Here is an 18,859-nt window from a genome sequence, read left to right as displayed (position 1 = left end):
GTGCTACTGAATGCTGAATGCATGACTGTCTGCAAATAGAATACATTATTACTGCAGCTATTGTGAAATATCCCAGACATGTCAGCTGAAACACATGCGCACCTTTATATTTCAAGACCTTTGTGAGTGTGCTGCTTCACAATTCAACAGGCAGGCAAATGTCAAGTAAAAGTGGTTTATGGAAATGAATAATTTGGCCTAATCCGGCACCTTTTTTACTATTTGGAACAAGCTTTACTCTGGTTTTGTATCAGACTCCATATAAATTTTAGTTTCTTAATGGCTCAGTTTTTATCAAACTGTTCCACAGATTGAGTTATCAAGTTGAATTTCTTTCCAGCAGACAGTTTGAATGTTTTCTCCTACCTCCAGGACTGTGCTTCTAACACTTTTTTTTATTAAGGCAAGCCTGTGCTTATTCCCTTCCCTCATACAGTAGCCTTAACTGTACACATTATTCTTCGAAATCCAGCTCTGCAGGGCTTCCCCCATTTTAAAATCGAAGCACACAGTCATGCTCTGTGCCCTGCTGTCCTGTCGAAGAAACAGCTGTTAGCATGAATCTTTAACATTTACCCGCATGCCATTTCAACAGATGAGAATGTGGTGGATCACCTTGAATAAGCTGTTTCAAGTCCCTGCTGTTTGAGAATGTCTAACGTCTCATTCTCTGGAGTCCACCACTTAAAAATGTGCTACATTTGTAAAACAAAAAGTTGTGGTAACAGTGCTCTTACTGTATTTAGACATGGAGTAAAAAAAATAAAATAAAATAACAGACCCCCTACCTTGAAAAACCATTTTTGCTCAACTCAGTCAGAAGGTGTATCAAGACGCAGGCTAAAAGTCAGCTTTTTATGCTAATGCTGCCAAGTTCTCTGGACACAAGCTCATCTCAGGTGGACACAAAGACAGTGGAAACATGCACTGTTGCCAGGTGAGTACACATTTTAGCTGCCTTCAGGGAAGTGAGATTAGGTTCTACGTCACTGTTATGAGAAAAAGATGCAAAAAAACAGCATCTGTGATGGTATGCAGATGCATCCATGTCAATGCAGAGGTGTCTTATTGTGATCTTAAAAGACATGATATATCAGAGCATATGATAGCACTCGTCTCTGAGTGTAAGTGGCAATTTTTCAGAAGCACAGTATCGTAGGCACAAAGTGTGTGCTTGACTGGCTTGCCTACAGTCCAGATCAGTCTCTTATTGAAAATGCATTATGAGAGAGAGAAATGGAACAATTGACTACTGAGCAGCTTAAATCTTGTATTCAGCTGGAATGGGCGCAATTCTTATCCACCATTGAAAAGTGGGGTTAAGATGCCTCTGCATTAACTTTTTCTGAAAGTGTTGCTGGTGTTAAACTCTAGATTTTTTTTTTATCTTTTCTAAATGCAAACTTTGGACTGTCTGTTAAATATAAGATCAAACAAATAATCTAATTACAGATTTAAGATTTTGGTACACTTGAGAAAACTTTTTGAATATGAAGTTTTGTAATATAGTTAATGAAAGCGTCTTTTTTATTTCCCATATTTAACATTTGATTTTGTGTGATATAATACAAAAGTATCTAACTCAGAAAAACAAAATAAGTTCATCTATACACAACAGTCTAATAACATAACACCAAATTACTTCATAAACAATTCATTATGCTGCCGCTGTTTATTGCTTTTACTGGCATGTAAATAATGAAATATGATATTGGCGAGGTTATAATTAAAACAACACAGGGCCATGTGGTGATAGCTGATAGCTGACAGCTATACTCTCATACAGAGGCAATGAATTGACTTCAACTGTGTCCTAATTATAAGACAGGCTGGTTCAGAGAGTGAAACGTTCAAGCATATTGAGAGACACTCACACTTTCACACACATTCAGCAGCTGTTCAGTCTGTAGCTTTAATTCAGATGGAAATTTAAAGGCTCCTTTGGGTTTTGCATGCCACCTAAACATTAAGTATTATTCTTTTCTTCTCACTGAGTTCCAGCACTTTTACACTGTTTGCCTGCACAGAAAGAACTCTGATGAAATAAACTAAAAAGTAAACACCATAAGCTTGATATGTAGCCCTGCACAGAAGAGCAATGCGGCTGTCAATATGGATGCGGGTTTACAATTGTTGTGTTGGCGACTGCTGTCTGTATCGCACAAGTGTGAAAAGCAATAACACCAAAGTGCAACTGTTGGCGGTCAATATTTTCTCTCCCTGATAAACCCTCTGGGCAGGAGCGCTCCATCGTCTAGCCAACACAAACACAGCTTTGCAGTTTCAATCTGTCACACAGTTTGAATGTGGATCCAAAAAGAAAAAAAACACTCTAAATATATTTATATTTATAAATCCTTGTCTTGCCACGCTCCATTCTCAGTTTCAAAGAAAAATAATCCAAATATAAAGTTTAAGCGCTGCTTCAGATGAAGGCAGGCTCCTCGTCGGTGTCGAGAGTGTGACAAACAACTCTCTGAAAAAGGCAAATTGGTCTTCATTCTGCCTGAGCTCTGAGTTTGATGCCATTTACCTTTTATAATGTCACTTTACTTCAGCTGAACATTTCTTTTGTAAAAGTAAACTGAGGCAGCTGCTCTGGAGTAGCAGAAAACAGATTTGCTACACATGCAAAAATAGGTGAAAAAAAAAGAAATAGAAATAAAAAGGGTACCTTGTAAAATTCAGATGGATTTGTGGGACAGAGTCTGCAGGTTGGCATGGAGGGGATTCACAAATACGTCTGCTTCAGCTGTACCTAGAAAACAAAAGGATCCAACACGCCAAGGTTATTTCACAGCTGTTCAGTTTTCAATGCAACAGGATCACACATCATTTACAGCATCCAAATGCATGTACACCTCGATACGTCAACCTGGGAGTGATCCATATTGCTCATAATGATCAGAGCCAAAAAGTGCGTGGGGAAACATGAGATGTAGAAAGTTTGCACAGATACTGTTCCACCCACGGACATGCAGACAATAAACAAGCTTTCAATTCCCAAAGCAGCTGTAAACTCGACGGACCGTGCTACCCACTGGCTTACTTTTTAGAACAAATCTCCAGGGTCCCCTAAGGAAAAAAGAGCGCTTTTGCCAAGGATGTCCAGCAATGTTAACTGTCGCCGTCTCTCTTCACACTTGCACACTGATGGCTGTGATGAGGAGGCGCTGCGCTCCTACACTGAAGCAGGGTAATTGGCTAGAGATGATGGGCCATAAACATACATCAGAGGGGCGGTGAAGCGCTGAACAGACAGCTAACTAAGGCTCTCTTTTTACTGCCTGGCTCTTGTTTGTCATATGCACACGTGCACACATTGTCTTTCATTCCCTGGATATTCACGCTCTTTGAATGCATAGGCTGCACCCACCCCCCACCAATATTACAACAGAGGGAGAAAAACCCTGACACTCCCCCTAATTTATCATCATAAACCCACACTGGCACACTGTATACAGTATTCTGTGCAAACCTTTTCACAATTTTCTCAGCATTATGACCATAACCCAGAGGAGGCTCTCTCCTGCCATTATCTTCCACTGATATATAATATCTCCACCCGTTCTAAATGCATCATCACCATAACAGATAGAATGCCCTCTGTCTCACCATTACTACCACCACACAGTGGCGGATAATAGGCTATCCACTCCTGTGGCGCTATCACCGCAGTGCAGACTTTCCTTCCATTACCATAACACTTCTGTCATAATAAGCAGGGAGATCCTTCCAGTCATGACCACAGCACTCCAAGGAGAAGGTCAGTCGTGTCAGACTGTTTGCTCACACACTAGTAATTGGAAAAATGAGGCTGGGTGAGGAAGCAGCACTGGTGGCCCCATTTCTTCTCTGCGGCTTGTGAAAGCCGCATTTTCCCTACGATCTGACAAATTTAACATTAGAATACTATTAATAAAAGATGGGAAACATGACCAGTTCATTAGGCTTACAATAAATGTAGTCATAGATATTTCCTTATATATAGCATGTTCTCTAATGCACACATAAGGATTTCACAAAATCTACTTCCCATGGCAGCTACTCCTCTTCCTTTGGGTTTCCCAGATATATTTCTATTGGTACTCTACAGACCCGTCCACTCTCTCATCAACTTCAAGAGGAAGAGTAAAACTGACAGCAGAGAGACAGAGAGGCAGAGAGACAAGAGGGTTCCAGGCAACATGCTCATTATTCACAAAGACACTCGAGGCCACAGGAAATAGCACCCTTCATTTTTCTTGTCAAACTTTGGCTGGTTTAATGGCACATTCACAGCAAGTGGTGGTGCAAAGGGATGGCACGGCTCACACCAAGATGTGGAAGATGGAGGCCGCCACGAAGGCAGCAGCTAGCCTACATTTCACTCAGTAGGTAGACCACCTGAGCTGCTAAGGTTGCAGAAAGTGAAACAGCAGCAAATAAATGTCTCATCTTTCAAGGAAAGAAGACAGCAGTATACAACAGCTAGCTTTCACACGGCAAAATGAAATATGGTCTCAATTACACTAACTATAGAGAGGCGCAGATGTTCCTATTGTTCCTCCCATTCCACATCCTCCAGAACCGTCCCTCATTATTGCCTTCATTACCGGTGCCATCGATATGGCAGGAGGCTGCCAGAAAACCTGGATGTATCCACAACTCATGATGCAAACACCAATTAATCATCCACCCAGCAATTACACAACGTACCTAGCATTGATTTCAAACACTGACACTTTTTCTATTTAATTTATACACCCGCAGCTCCAGAGACCAATGATACCCACTGATGCAAGCCAAAAAAAAACAAAACAATATCGCCCTGCTCTGTTCATCCACAGGACTAGATTGGTGCTTTGATCAGTAAGACGATGGGGGCTGGTGTTTGGGTACAACCTCATGTCTGAAAGAAGCCTCATTCCTTTGCACTGCAATCTCCAGGCATGATAATGTGCTGTGGTGTCAAGCAGCCTCTTTTGTTCAACTGCTAATTGGGGTAATTTATTGTCCTAACAGGCCGAACAGCTGTAGCTTTACAGCGTAGCACCAATTAAATCCAGATGCTGGAATGAAAAGACGGGACAGAACGTGACTGGGGCACCAATCACTAATATTAATTCAGATCGCTGTGAGATGAATATGACAGGCTGGGATGAGAGATTCTCCTCAATGCATTCCTTTTGCAGCAACATTGGTGATGTGACATCTTCATGATAACAGTTGCAATCAGATCACATGGACACGTTTAGTAACCCTAATAATGGATGCTATTATCAGCCAGATTTAAAAATGAAATGAAATCTGTAAGACCAGCAAACTGCCTGGCGCTAGGACTGTGACCACCTTGCATTTGCAATTATTGAACTTTTAGCCCTTGTTCGAGTTTTTGTGCTGTTAAAGTAGTTTTTTCCCACAAAATGGCTCTGACAGAGGATCAGGTGAAAATGAGCATAGAATCTGGGGAATATGAGGAGCATCGGAAAGAAAATCTAGTCACTGTGAATATTTCTCTGGGGTAGGGCTAACCCTGACATACTGTGCTTGGCCTGCCTGCCTCTTCAGTCCAGGCTCTTTAGCCAAAGGTCCCTCGGGACAGAGAGAAATGTGAGCAACACAGAGGATGGAAGCAGCAAAGACTCATCACCTCAAACGTGCAAAAGCAAAAGATTCACAGTGACTTATTGGGTTTAAAAATCCAAGGGAAAGGGAAAAGGAAAAAGAATGAGAACAATGAGAATCATCCTGTCAATGCTGTCCCCTTCTTCTTCATCTGTCTTTAAGTGACATTTTTACAAAAGTGTTCTTATATTTTGCCACAACAGAGGGGGTGACATGGTTTTAATCTGTGTTTATTGTTGTTAAAGTGTTGTTAAAACCTTCTACCTATGGTGGTAAGACAGTCCTGTAACACTGACCCATCATGGCCTGGGCTACAACAATATGGAGGAAATTAATTTGATCTCTGTTTTTTTATCGCTGCCAGTAGGGAACAATGGCAGGGCTTCAATCATGACCGTTGCAGGCTCAAATGAAGTATAGGCCAAATAAACAAAATATCCAAAGGCAGATTTATACTCTCGCGGCGTTGGTTACGATATAGCTGACGCTGGTGAGTTTGCTCTCACACTCAAGCGTTTGGTGTCATGTTGCAGTTTCTCCTCCTAATCTGAAGGTGGCAGCAGGGGTGGTATCGGCCAGTAAACTCACAAGGTCAGAGTTCTTTTGATGGTTCACTTCAGTTCCAGTACATATTTTGTCCAGTAGGTTCAGTGTCTTTATTAGCTTGTGGAAGAAAACAACGAAATAATTCCATCAGCCTCTCATTAACTGACTATGAGTATGAATCCGCTTTTATGTTTTGAAAGGAAAATGCTAGACGTCCAAGTATTTTCAAAGTTTAGATGCAAGTTCACACACCTTATACCTTTAGAAAAAGCTAAACTACACAATGGTATAGATACTTATGTTATTCAAGAAAGATTTAAGATTTGAATTGGAGAAAAATCCATCAGTTCTGTTCCCGGATTTATCAAACCAGATGGTTGAAATAAGCTCTACATCAAATGAAAAATCAGATGAAAACATGGAAAAGCTTGGAAGTCTATAAATTCTTTGTGCGTGGATGAGCGAAAACAGTTGGCATTAAGACTTTTCATGACAAATCACGCATAATTTCTGCTACATTAAGTATGCATTTTGGTGTTTTTATAGCATCGTTGTTTTGTGTGTTTGATGTAAACAACTGCAACCAGCTATTTCTCTCTGTTTTGGCCTAAATCCTTTATAGTAGCCCAGTCTATGACATGTTCACCTTGAAGAAGATTGCTAGGATATGATGGTGAATGAAGCAAAAAACAATAGCAGCCAAAATTAAAAAGAGCTCAACTTGTGTCTCAGTGTGACCAAACTGAGCTCAACAGCAATCTTAAAATTAAAACATGATATCAGCTATGGCTTTTATTGCCCCATGAGCTTTACCCACAGCATGGCAGAAGCTAACAAACAAAGACCCTAACCAAATGAAGAAAAGTGATTTACGAACCTTTAATAAAGTGGTCAATGCAGACTAGAGTATACTTTGCCTTGGTTGTTTTTGATCCAAGCAAAGCAACTTTTCCCAAAGTTTTTTGATACAATCCTTTGCTGGACCTGCCTTTAAAGTTTGACAAGGAGACCTGAAAACCTCAATCCACTTCACAATTTGAATGTTTGTAACAGGCAAAAAGTAACGCAAATATAAGACATTTTCAATTGATCAATAATAGGGATGTGTACTAGCTAATGGCCTAATCAATTAGTCAAAACGCAGCACAAAGTTGACAGCTAACCCTGAAGCTAGTTGCAGTTTCAGCCAGTTTCATCTCTCCTCCGCCTCCCGACCTTGTTCTGGAAGCGGAAAGTTTACGAGCTGTTTTTTTTTTTTTTTTTGGAGTTTTCATGAATAGTGGAGGCAACAGACCAGACCACCACGGATACTAAACCCTCAGAAATGTTGCTTCAGTAGCAAACAGACCAGACAAAAAGACGAGGTAAATAACTGGTTTTGTTGTTGCTGAATGCACTTGTTTGTGTGGTGTTAACTCACATAGCATAGCAGGGGATCCTTAAAAACAGCACTGTCTTCCTGACCCACTTTCTCATCTACCTGCTGAACAATAAAAGGACACTAGAGCCCACGCAATGTTAAAAATGTAAAAAACACTTATTCATGGAACACATACAAAATACAAATGACATCTCATACACGTTTTACAAAATCAAGAAACATTACTATAATGTGACATCATCAAAATTTCTTGCAGTAAAGCAGTGTGTTTTTTCCCTTCAGTCTTTCCGTAGTCAGTTCAGACATGGAAGTTAAAAAAATCTTTCTCATGTTCTACTTCATGGCCAGAAAACATTCGTCTGTACATATTCTAGTCAATTTGTAACCGAACACAGAGAATGTTGTCAAAGGTAAACATTTATTCATGGACAAAGTTGTTTAAATGCCTTTAGTTTGTTTCTGCATGCTAACCGCTAGCTTGCCAATGGTATTTTCCATAGACATTAGTCTTAAGCTAACTTATGGGCTTTTACACATTTTCATGTGTAATCTTATATAATTTCCCAGAGACAATGAATGTATTTCCAGTGAGATACTGATGTATGTATATTTGCTTAGTTTAAAGTTTTTCTATGTGAAGGTTTCAAAATGGATTCAGCCTTGAGTCTGTGGAGCTGCTGCAGCAGCTGGATCATGCCACACATGCAAGCAGCAGCAGAATACATACATCACGCTCTTATAATCAATTATGTTTTGTTGCTCCATCGATGTAGAATCGTCGATGTCCGTACCATGATGCATCATAGAAACGATTAAATTTAACACCCCAACTAATCAGGTTTTCCAACAATGTATAACACAACACCAGCTGGTAATATATAATCAAACACAAATTTCCGTTGAGTTTATGTTCACGTTTATACTCACATTTATCACTACACTGCTTCCACCAAACACCTCCATATAGAATTATGCATACACACAGGTTTGATGTCTGAAGAGATGCAGAACCAACACTCCAAACAAATGCAGTATACACACAGTGGTCATCATAAATGTGCATACATATAATTAAAAATAAGGTCATTTCTGCCTCAGAATGATTAACAAATGTTTGAACACCACACGAATCACAGACGTGTCACTACCTTCGACTGCTTTTTTCGTCCCTGGACTCATCATTGCCATGACAAGTTAACTACATGCTGGGATGTAAAATCAGTTTCGCTATCTGCTTTTGTGTTAGCTTAACCTCACTAATAAAGAAGAACTAAATTTAAGCTTTCCACATGAGGGCACAAGAGGTGCCAGGACCTCATTTTAGTTGTCTTCTTTATGCCAGTCTCTAATCTTTTTTTTTTTTTTTTTTGGCAAAAGTGACATCTCCTTATTTTCAGGATGTAGGATATAATAACAGCACAATCATTTCTTTGCATCAATCTGTTAAACTACATCACTTAAAATTATACATATAGATAAACAATAATTCAGATTTGAAAGTGATCTTTATAAGCTGTCTTTAATATTTCTTTTGGAGCTCTTCATATTATGAGAATTCATATTTTCAATTATGCAAAAAACGTATGTAATATTTATCTCTAGTTAGTTGTTTAAGAGAGCAACCATGCATATCAAAACATGTACAAGAACATAAAACATGGACTATAATTATTATTATTGTTATTTTATTGATCAGATTCATAAAAGATATTTAACAAAGAGCAACTCTTCCAGGATATGATTGACAACAATGCTAAAATGTTACACCAATTTCTTGTCTTGTTACTCATTAAAACGAATTGAGTTTGAGAAAGTGTGTGTTGATATTTTGTCACGAGTGACTTTCACGTTCACACTTGGCATTGGTAAAAAAAAAAACAACACATCCTGCTTCCCTTGAGATGAAAAATGGAAGAAGTTCATGGACATCTCAGCAGCACCTGCATCTGTTTGAATTCACTTTCAGCTCCTCTGAATCCCATTATCGTTCTCATTGTACAACAGACTTCAAACAATGAAGGCATTGTAAAATATCTGGTGCAGCCTTGACAGCAGTGGCAATGCTCCGTCTTCATCTCAGCACCTCTTTCCTCACTTTTACGCTCTCACAGGGAGTCCATCTCTGTTTGAGGGCAAAGAACTGTAAGCTGTCTGACTAGATGACAGGAAACCTCTCTACTTTATGAGGATAAAGAGCTCTGACCTAATTAGCTCTCTTCGTTAAATAAAATTCCACTGGCCCTCATTTAAACTGCCACGTAGCCCCCCTCCGCTCATCCCTCTCCTCTGCTTGTGTTTTTACAGTACAAAGTGATTACAGATTTAATTAGCTGAGGACCTTGCTTCAGGGAGACTCCTAAATCCATATTGATATTCCTGCAGAGTTTGGAAATAGAGGCCTCGGCTCTGTGATAATGACTTACAAGGGTGGCTCCAGAAACTGAGCAAAAATGGGAGGATGTGCAACTTTTTTACTGTTTACCTTTTTCCCCTGAGGCCCATCATTATGTTGCAGGAAGATGGTGAATTATGAAGAAAAAGATGCTGATCAGTTCTGTCTCACAGGAATGGATTTACACAGACCCCCTGTAGAGCCAGTTGCTTTGCTGTTTTTGACATATGAGAAGTTAAGAAGTGTTTACACACCTTAGTTCTATATTTATTAAAAACTGAGCTACATAAGGATGGGGTCGAGGTGAAGTTGTCTGTTTTAAGACTGAATATAGGGGATGCTGTATGGTGAAGAAGAGGAAAATACAAAACTACAAGTGATGGAAAGAATGTCCTATCTTGTTTGAATTCTTGCTTGTGTTGTTCTTACTCTCAGATGTAAGATGCTTTGAGTAAAAGCATCTGCTAAATGACTGTAGAATAGGAAAGAAGATGCTAAAGACCAGAAATGCTATTTGGATGTTGCACAGTGACATCATACAACTCCACCAGGGAGGACAACTGTCTCAGACCATGTCCACATGTACATGGTAGTTTTGACAAACTCAACATTTTCCAAGCATTTGCACTTTTTTCTCACTGAAAATAAACTTTTAGGAAAATGGCTAATGGGGTGACTCTGCTCCGCCAAGACATAACAGAAGTTATTTAAAGTCAGAACAGGCTCAAACTTTGCTCCTGCATAAAAAACTAACAGTCTGACATTATTTATTCTGTTTACATGACAACACATCGTAACATCTGCATGTGAACACACAGACGAGTACACTCCCACTAGTGGACACAGAGAACACACACTGGAAAACACATCAACCACCTGAAAATCCGATGAAAACATCAGCGTTTTTCTTAAACATTCCCAAGAACGTGAAATTGGAAACACTTGCATCATGCTAAGAACTTCATGCTATGGTGGGAATGCAAACAGCTAAACATTCCTCATACAGAAACAATCACTTCACTATATTATTACAGCTTTACTTTTTCAGCATTTTACACATCAAATGATAATATATGTAGACAGCAGATATACAAATAACAGATATCTGGTTACCATTACCAAAGATGCTGTGCATTCAACCATGTCTCATTTAAACATGGTTGGCTTGTTGGAAAGGTTGGCAACAATCACTCAGGACATTTTGTTTATTTTCCAGCCAGCTACGCAGAACAAGGTTTAGAAAATAACAAAGAAACCATGTGTAAAATAGCGTTTTGTGTTGTAGCAGCTTCTTCTCTGCTGAACTATTTTTTGCTTTCCAGTTGCTAAATGGTATTCAGAGCATATGTTTTACTTCATGTCCTACATCTTCTGCACTCTACCCACACAACCTTTCCTCACATCGCCAGCTGTGAGCACTCCTATCTACCAGATGATCTCCCACTGTGAAGTTCAGGTGTGAATAGCGGCTACAACACAAGTCTGGACCAAATTGTCTGTACACGCTCCGCAAAGTGCAAACAAGTTATGTGTTGTGCATGAAAACAGCTCTATACACATTATTTCTTTGTATCTGGGTAGCATTATTTTTTATTCAGACATTTTCCAGGAATAATTCTTCCAAGAAACTGAGCTTAGCAAACATATTTTTTATCTTTCATTATCACTCTCTTTTTTATATTTTCAGAAGGAAATGTTGAAATTCAGGTGCTGAGATAAGATGTCACGATACCTGCTGTCCACCGTAACTACATTTGAATCTAAAGACAGATCCAAAAACTTTAAATTTTAAATTCTCATGAGTAAGCTACATCTCAAATCAAATAATCAAATCAAACTTTATTTATAAAGTTATAAAGTATTTATATATAATTAGAAAAGGCCACAAAAATATATAAAAAAAAACCCCCAAACAAATGAAAAACAAAAAGTACTCAAAAGGAATTTTTAAGAAAATACTCTCAAGTGCCAATTTTAGCACGAAAGCCTTCAAAGAATAATGATAAAAGCTCAAACTAAATATTTTTGGCCAATATTTCCCTGTGGATGTGCAGTCTTTCTATTTTTAAAATCCCATTTCTCAGGTATAAAATGTAAAGGGAATGTGCTCTGAGTTTCTTCTTTTCATCATGACTGTACTGAGCATACAGTGCATTGCTGAATGGCAGGCTGGTGGAGCTGTGAGCTGTGAGCCGGCACCAGAGAGGAAATGAAAATGAGGGTGGAGAGGATGGAGGTGTCAGAGCGACTTGTCAAACTCCCCACACGTATTGTGAATATTTCGCTACTGACACGCAGCAGCCAAGCTGCACCCCAGGAGACAAACAAAGACAAAGAAACTAAGACAAATAGTTTCTATAGATGGATACAGTAGATAAAAATCTATATGGATTCGGCTGTCTCTGCTCCCACTGCCTACACCCCATGGATAGCTGTCTCAGGCTTCATCTTGCAGCTCTAAATTTCATGAGGCAGGGCTGACAGGAAGAGTTCTCCACACCTGACAGCGCTGCCTTCCAGCACCAACAGAGGTTGTTTGAAAGCTCACCAACATCATATAAGCAGGTAACGATCAAGACAGGCTGACAGATTTGAACGCAGAGTGCTCTCAAACACATAACACACCAGCTTATGCAAATTACATGTACCCTAACACATGCAAGTATGGAGAAATGTGATGTAAAGACCGTGAAACCGGATGAAAAAAAAATGTGTCTCTGGGGCACTTTTAGGGAGATTAAAGAGTCTACAGCGATGGTATCTGCAGAGGTGATCCAAGTTAAACACTAGCATGTTGAAATGCATGTTAACAGTTAATGGTAATGCTAAAAAAACTGATAGGTGGTGCAGTTATAGTCCCAGCCACTTCAGTTTATCAAACATTTGCTGATTAGCACAAAGCAAGCAGTTGAACTGTTGGCTGGAACTGAAGACTTAATGAAGCCAAACTTCACAAGTCATTCACATGACTGTACATGAACCCCAGTATGTTAACCCCTTTATAATACTATTAAAATGTTATAGATAAATGCAATATGCAGAATTATATGCAAATGTTGAGGTAAATGTTGATGAAAATGTTGACTGGATCTGTGAAAATACTGTTCTGCTGATAGGACAAGAAGCAATGGCCCTTATTCATCAACCATTCTTAACAACAAATTTATTCTTATGTCCTACTTACAAACATTTTACAAAGATTGTGGCATTCACACAAATGTGACTTTCTTTGATTTGTTTTTAGCTAAGAACAAATCCTACAAACACTCATGACTACTCTTAAGAACATTTGAATGTCGACATATTGAAACAAAGTCAGTATTTGTGTTGTTTCCTGCTGTTCAGTTAAGTAAAATATTGTTCAGTTAAATTACAGCAATATGATATGGTGGTGTTAGGGCAAATTATGAAATTCAGTTAGTCCTAAATGGAGTTGAAATTGAAACTACAGTATATGAGTATATGGAACCACATTTTTAAGATTAAGTTTAGGTCATAAATTCAGTTGGAAGACAAGTATAACATAAATAAAACAGGAATTGTCTAAAACTATTGGTATTGTTTTCAGAGTAAATGACTTTTTGAATAAGAAATATCTGCGTATAGTTTATTTTTTACACACACACACACACACATATATATATATATGTGTGTGTGTGTGATGTATCTTATTGTGTTGAGGTTTGGGGAAATACAGAACATATTGACCCCATAATTAAACTTCAGAAAATAGCTATCAGAATAATAACTAAAGCTTACTATCATGAAACTAATAACTTCTTTATAGTGTCTGGCACCTTAAAGTCCCTAGATATTGTATAATGTATTGTATTGTATTGTAAAACAATTTTTTAAATTAAGAGAAAAAAATATATAATTTAAGAGGGCTGAGTGAGGCATTGTGAAAGCTATGTGTTACATATTTGGTTATATTATGAAATGAACTGGATGATGATCTACAATTGTGTAGATCTCTATTGAGTTAAAAAAAAAAAAAAACATTAAAAGGTAAAATATTAAGAATTGCAATGTAAAATAATTGGGATGTCAAATAATTAAGAATAATAATTTAAAGGGGTTATTATGTTATTATATATATATATAGCTGAATGTACAAAATTCAAGTTTTGTACTGTAGATTGTAACAGAAATAAACCATTAATTCATTCATTCATTCATCTAATACTGTAGAGTTGGCAGCATAGTTTTTGATAGTTTTTGAGAATCCTTCCCTTTTCAGCTTAGACAAATACACATGAACTCCTTAAAATCAGTTAAATCCCCAACTGTTGAGTTAATCATCAAGTACTGCTATAACTTCTGATTCTCTGGAAGGATCACTTGATAAATACTCAATTTTTACTAAAGTTATCAAATCAAGAGTGTCGCACTTGCTTCTGGACAAAAGGTCTCAGATGCTTCACCAAAAAAGAGGCTTGAGGTCTGAGCCAGTATTTGTCCAGTGAATTCTTCTTCTTATGTTGTGAATTTCATCCTCAAGGATTGTCCAGACTGAGTACAACAGCTAAATTTTTCAGACAGAGCTTTTAAAATCCAATTTTCTGACCTGGGAACTTTTTTCAATTCTATATTTTGAATAAATAAGTTCTTTTTTTTATTGAGGATGTAAAACTTGTATTTCCCTCCAAGGCTGCTGCATAAAACTAAAAGTGTCACTACGAAAACAAACAACATGCATTAAATTGTCTAAGGCATGTTTTGCAGTGAGTAGATCTTTTCATTTTGACAGTTTCATTCAATGCCCTGCTATGGTTTAAAGAATGTTATGCTATACTTATCAACAGTCAGGGGTCAGAAGGGCAGCAGAAATGGAGGGCCACAAGGATGGTAAATCAAAATAGAAGCACTTACGTCCACTGTGTATCCTGTGTGCCATTATTAGTGGGTGCGTTCACTCATCAAAGTGGCAGGGGTCTTCCAAGCTAAAAAGGAACAAGAAACAAAGGAGCATTAAATCACAGAAAGAAACACAACTCTGAGGAAACCCACTTAAACACTGCAGCATAAGGATTGTAAAGAGAGTTTCAGACACACAGAGAGAGAGAGAGAGGAGAGGGAACACGACATTGATTTTCCCCCTCTGAAGTGCCAGTTCATCATTCTGTGAGACACACACTATCGATCACTCGCCTCTAGTTTGTTTGTAATTTTGGGGGCTCAAAACTGTTCACAAAGATAGATCCTGTTATATGCCACTTGCCTCTGAGATGAAGAAAGGAGGGATCAAAGGATGTGTGGAGATGACCTTATTTAGCGAGGTTCTCCTCGCTCAGTTGGTTTCTGTGCCCCCGTTTACTAGAAGAGCTTTACAGAGAGCAGATTGTTATCCATTCTAAGTTGCACTTTATTTTTTCCTTTCTCCCGTATATATATATATATATATATATATATATATATATATATATATATATATATATATTGTAAGTAGCACATTCTGGATCTGAATTAGTGCATTTAATTTGAACATGAGGTGAAATAGCATGGTCGCCTTGCCTGTTCTTCTCTTTTCTAGAAGAAAGTGAGCACAGACCAGTTTCTTATGTCAGAATTACTGTACAGTTTACACACCATTACACAGCTCCTGAACACTGAAGTTAGCCATTCAGCCGATTACCCCCCGCTGCCATGAGGAGCCAGAGACGGTGCACGAAGTTGCCAAATTCACTTTTAACTTAAAACCAATTAATTAATTCCAAAAATGCCATTTGCTGATTTTTTTTTTTTTTTTTTTTTTTCGTGTGGCTGTAAACAATCAAATTTAAGTTTTTCTAAGAGACTCCTTCCTTGTGCTAAACCCATCATTAGGTGTGGATTTTGTAAATGATGTGAATGTGTAATACACATCATTTAAAAATTGTGAAATAAAACTATTCATTGTATAAAAAAAAGTCTATAAACTGAGAAACAGCTTATATTGGGCTAAATTCTAACCACATTTTGGACGTGCACTGATCATGCAATGATGCAGGACAAGGATGTTCTTTAGTGAAGTAAGTAAAAAACTGATGTGAAAGTGATGCCCTGGGAAATTTGTTGTTTCACATTGTGAAAATTCACTTTTCTGTGGCTCTCTTCTCAGCAGATCCTAGCTAAACTCCTTACAAGGTTTCTTACCTGATTCTCCAAACAGATCTATCTTAATGCTGTGTACTGCAGCGAGGATACAGACTACTCATAATTTTTCCTGGGCATTGTTTTCTAAATTACTTAATAATTCCCAGAAAAGCTTTGCTCTTGTTGACTAAACAGTACAATTGTTTGTGCAAAAATCATTTTTCCCTACAATCTCAGACTTTGGAAAAGAAGTTAAGCTAAGTTTTGGTCAATAAGCTGCTTTTCTTTTAATTTTTGTTATGGTTCTTTTTGGGAAGGGCTCATTGTTAACAAGCAGCCTGTTTTCCAATGTGACCTCCATTGCTTCCAAGAAAATTCTCAAACTGAGGTACAACCACCCACATGCATCCATTGTACCTTATCATTTCATCTGCACCTGATCACAGCTTCACTCCCCCACATTTTCAGAGCAACATAACATTTTTACCTGACTCTCCTTCAGGGAATACCACAAGGTCATCATTTCCTGGAAAACAACTTTTAACCGGGGCTCCATGAGCAAAACAAACAGAAACACCTCTATATCTCAGTGTTTGTATTATAAACTTTGAAATCAAGTTAGGTTTGTAAAGGGTTTTACATGAAATTTCTAATCACTGTGCCAACACCTGAGCAAACAATACTGTAGTTGTCAACATGAGGACGGAAATGCAGCATACTGTTCGCTGTGGCTGGCTTACACACAGCAGAATACATAATACATACTCACTACACTAACATTTGTTTGCATATATATCAAACATTAGGTTCACATGGCCAATATTTGTTGGCACTGCAAACACAATCAATCTCTTCTTTCTGCTGACGAGTGTTAGAACAGTTGTGTTCAAACTACACAATGCTATAATATAAAGCAGTAGTAGATTTACTCTGTTGAGTTTTGGGGGGGGACTTAAGCAGGGCAATCATGCTGTAGTTGCTGAAAACGACTGTCACAAAGAAAATGCAAACACCATAAAGTCCTGATCAGCTCACAGTTAGTTTCAACTTCTAATTTAATTGCTGCCATTTCAAATATTTTTCATCAGATTCCAAATATCATGCAAGGTGCTAGATTTGTGCCTTAAAACAAAAATGTCACAAAGGAGGGTCCGGAGAATAGCAAAATTTAAAAGGTTTTTAAAAGGTTGCATTAAATGTGATATAAACAGACATCAAAATCACTTTAACTGTACCTTGATTATATTCTTATTCTGGGCACAGTGGCTGAGCTACAGCATGAGATGGCAAGCTGAACATTTTGAGATTTTTCAAGTAGTGGTATCAGCCTTCAAATTCGTTTTTTTTTTTTTATATATAAACATACAAGTGCAAATCACAGTCAGAAACCCAGTCACTGAAAAGTAAGGACTAAGTACAGAGAATGGAAGCTCAGCTCACAAGGTTTATTTCCAAATGTCATAGTCTATCAAAGAACAAAAGTAAAAGAAATTAAAATTTTTCACTTGTTTTAATTCAATGTCTTTAGCAAGTAGTACAGATAAGATAATTAATTATTGACACCTATTACTAGTATTATTATTAATACTTATTGGAATGTAAATAACAAGTTTGATCAAAATACAATATATCAATTTGTTGGACAGCGATTCATTGTTCGCCGATATCACAAATACTACCTTGATATGATTTTTATTTCAGTCAGCAGCCAGCTAATGAGATGAGACAATATGACTCACCAATTAAACACAATCACTCCATTCATATCAAATAAGAAGAGGATATATTCACAAAAATAGACCATAAAGTACCACATTCTGTGGACAAACTGGTTTAGTTTTGGGTTAATTGTATGGGGTTGTTGATCACTGAATCAATGTATCGATGTAAATCAATGTTATTGTGCAATACTTTAATTCCTAAAAAATAGCATGTTTATCTGATGTTTTGTTGTACAAGACCTGTCACCTTATTCACCAAGCATCTTGTAGCTCAATAGTAAATCATATCGGCACAAAAGTGATTTGCAATGTCAAAGATGTCATTTCTTTGGTCCCTCTATTGAAGCCTCCAAACTAAAAAAAACAACAAAAACATTGCAAATACAGTCATTGGGAAACTTAAATAATTTACACATGAAACGATTGTCTGTCTTATATAAAAGTGTCAACTCTCTCCACCCCCCCGAGTTTCAAGTTGTGAATAGTTATGGCAGTTCCTTAGTAATAAGCCTTCATCCTCACACTTGGCAGCGGTGGAAAGACTGACAGTCTCAACACTCTGGATAGAGGTCATCCATGTGAAGTGGGTACTGCATCCTGCAGATACTCTTGCCATATTTGCTGCTGACAAGCAGTCTATCTGTTGGTACTTCTTCATTTCCTTACTCCCCAGGTTTTTAAAATGTCATTTAAACCTAATGGTCATGCTCATTAGCTGCATCTGAAAAACACACTCTGGTCATTACCAGCAACATTTGCAGTCAGGCTTCATGCCGAATTGTCTTGTTTGAGTCATCCGTCATAGCCCCGTTCCTTGGCAGTTGGCACCATAAATGACGCAAAGCACAAATCTTCTAATTATCTACAACTGCCTTTATCTGCTTACACTGCAGTGAATGTATTTTGACGAGGCTGTTTTATCAGTGTATGATAAGCCAAATCTGAAACTACATCCATCATGCAGGGGCTGCAAAGCCCACTTGGGAGACTGAACAGGCAGAAGTGCGCTAAGAATTGCACTTTACCTTGCAGGGATCCCCTTGTGTACGGGCAAAATGGCAGAAAGGAGGGTTGTGCATTAGATTAGGTGGGACTACAATGTAGACAATAGCACTCAACTATCTTTCATTATTTACT

At 38.0% G+C, this 18,859-nt stretch overlaps 1 protein-coding gene across 2 annotated transcripts in view; it reads right to left on the bottom strand.

Moving 5' to 3' along the window:
* The window catches only part of mgat4c (mgat4 family member C), a 142,145-nt gene that overhangs the window by 66,113 nt on the left and 57,173 nt on the right, over positions 1-18,859 (bottom strand). The window contains exons 3-5 of one of the 2 annotated variants that reach the window (XM_041998118.1): positions 14,799-14,869; positions 7,574-7,636; positions 2,675-2,758 (exon numbers count right to left, since the gene is read on the bottom strand). The gene's annotated coding sequence lies outside the window, so the exon portion shown is untranslated. The remainder of the gene's footprint in view (positions 1-2,674; positions 2,759-7,573; positions 7,637-14,798; positions 14,870-18,859) is intronic. The other variant, XM_041998117.1, reaches the window with a different exon arrangement.

Source organism: Melanotaenia boesemani, chromosome 10 (genome assembly GCF_017639745.1).
Source record: "Melanotaenia boesemani isolate fMelBoe1 chromosome 10, fMelBoe1.pri, whole genome shotgun sequence".
Lineage (NCBI taxonomy): Eukaryota > Metazoa > Chordata > Actinopteri > Atheriniformes > Melanotaeniidae > Melanotaenia > Melanotaenia boesemani.
This window is presented reverse-complemented; position numbering and strand designations above follow the sequence as displayed.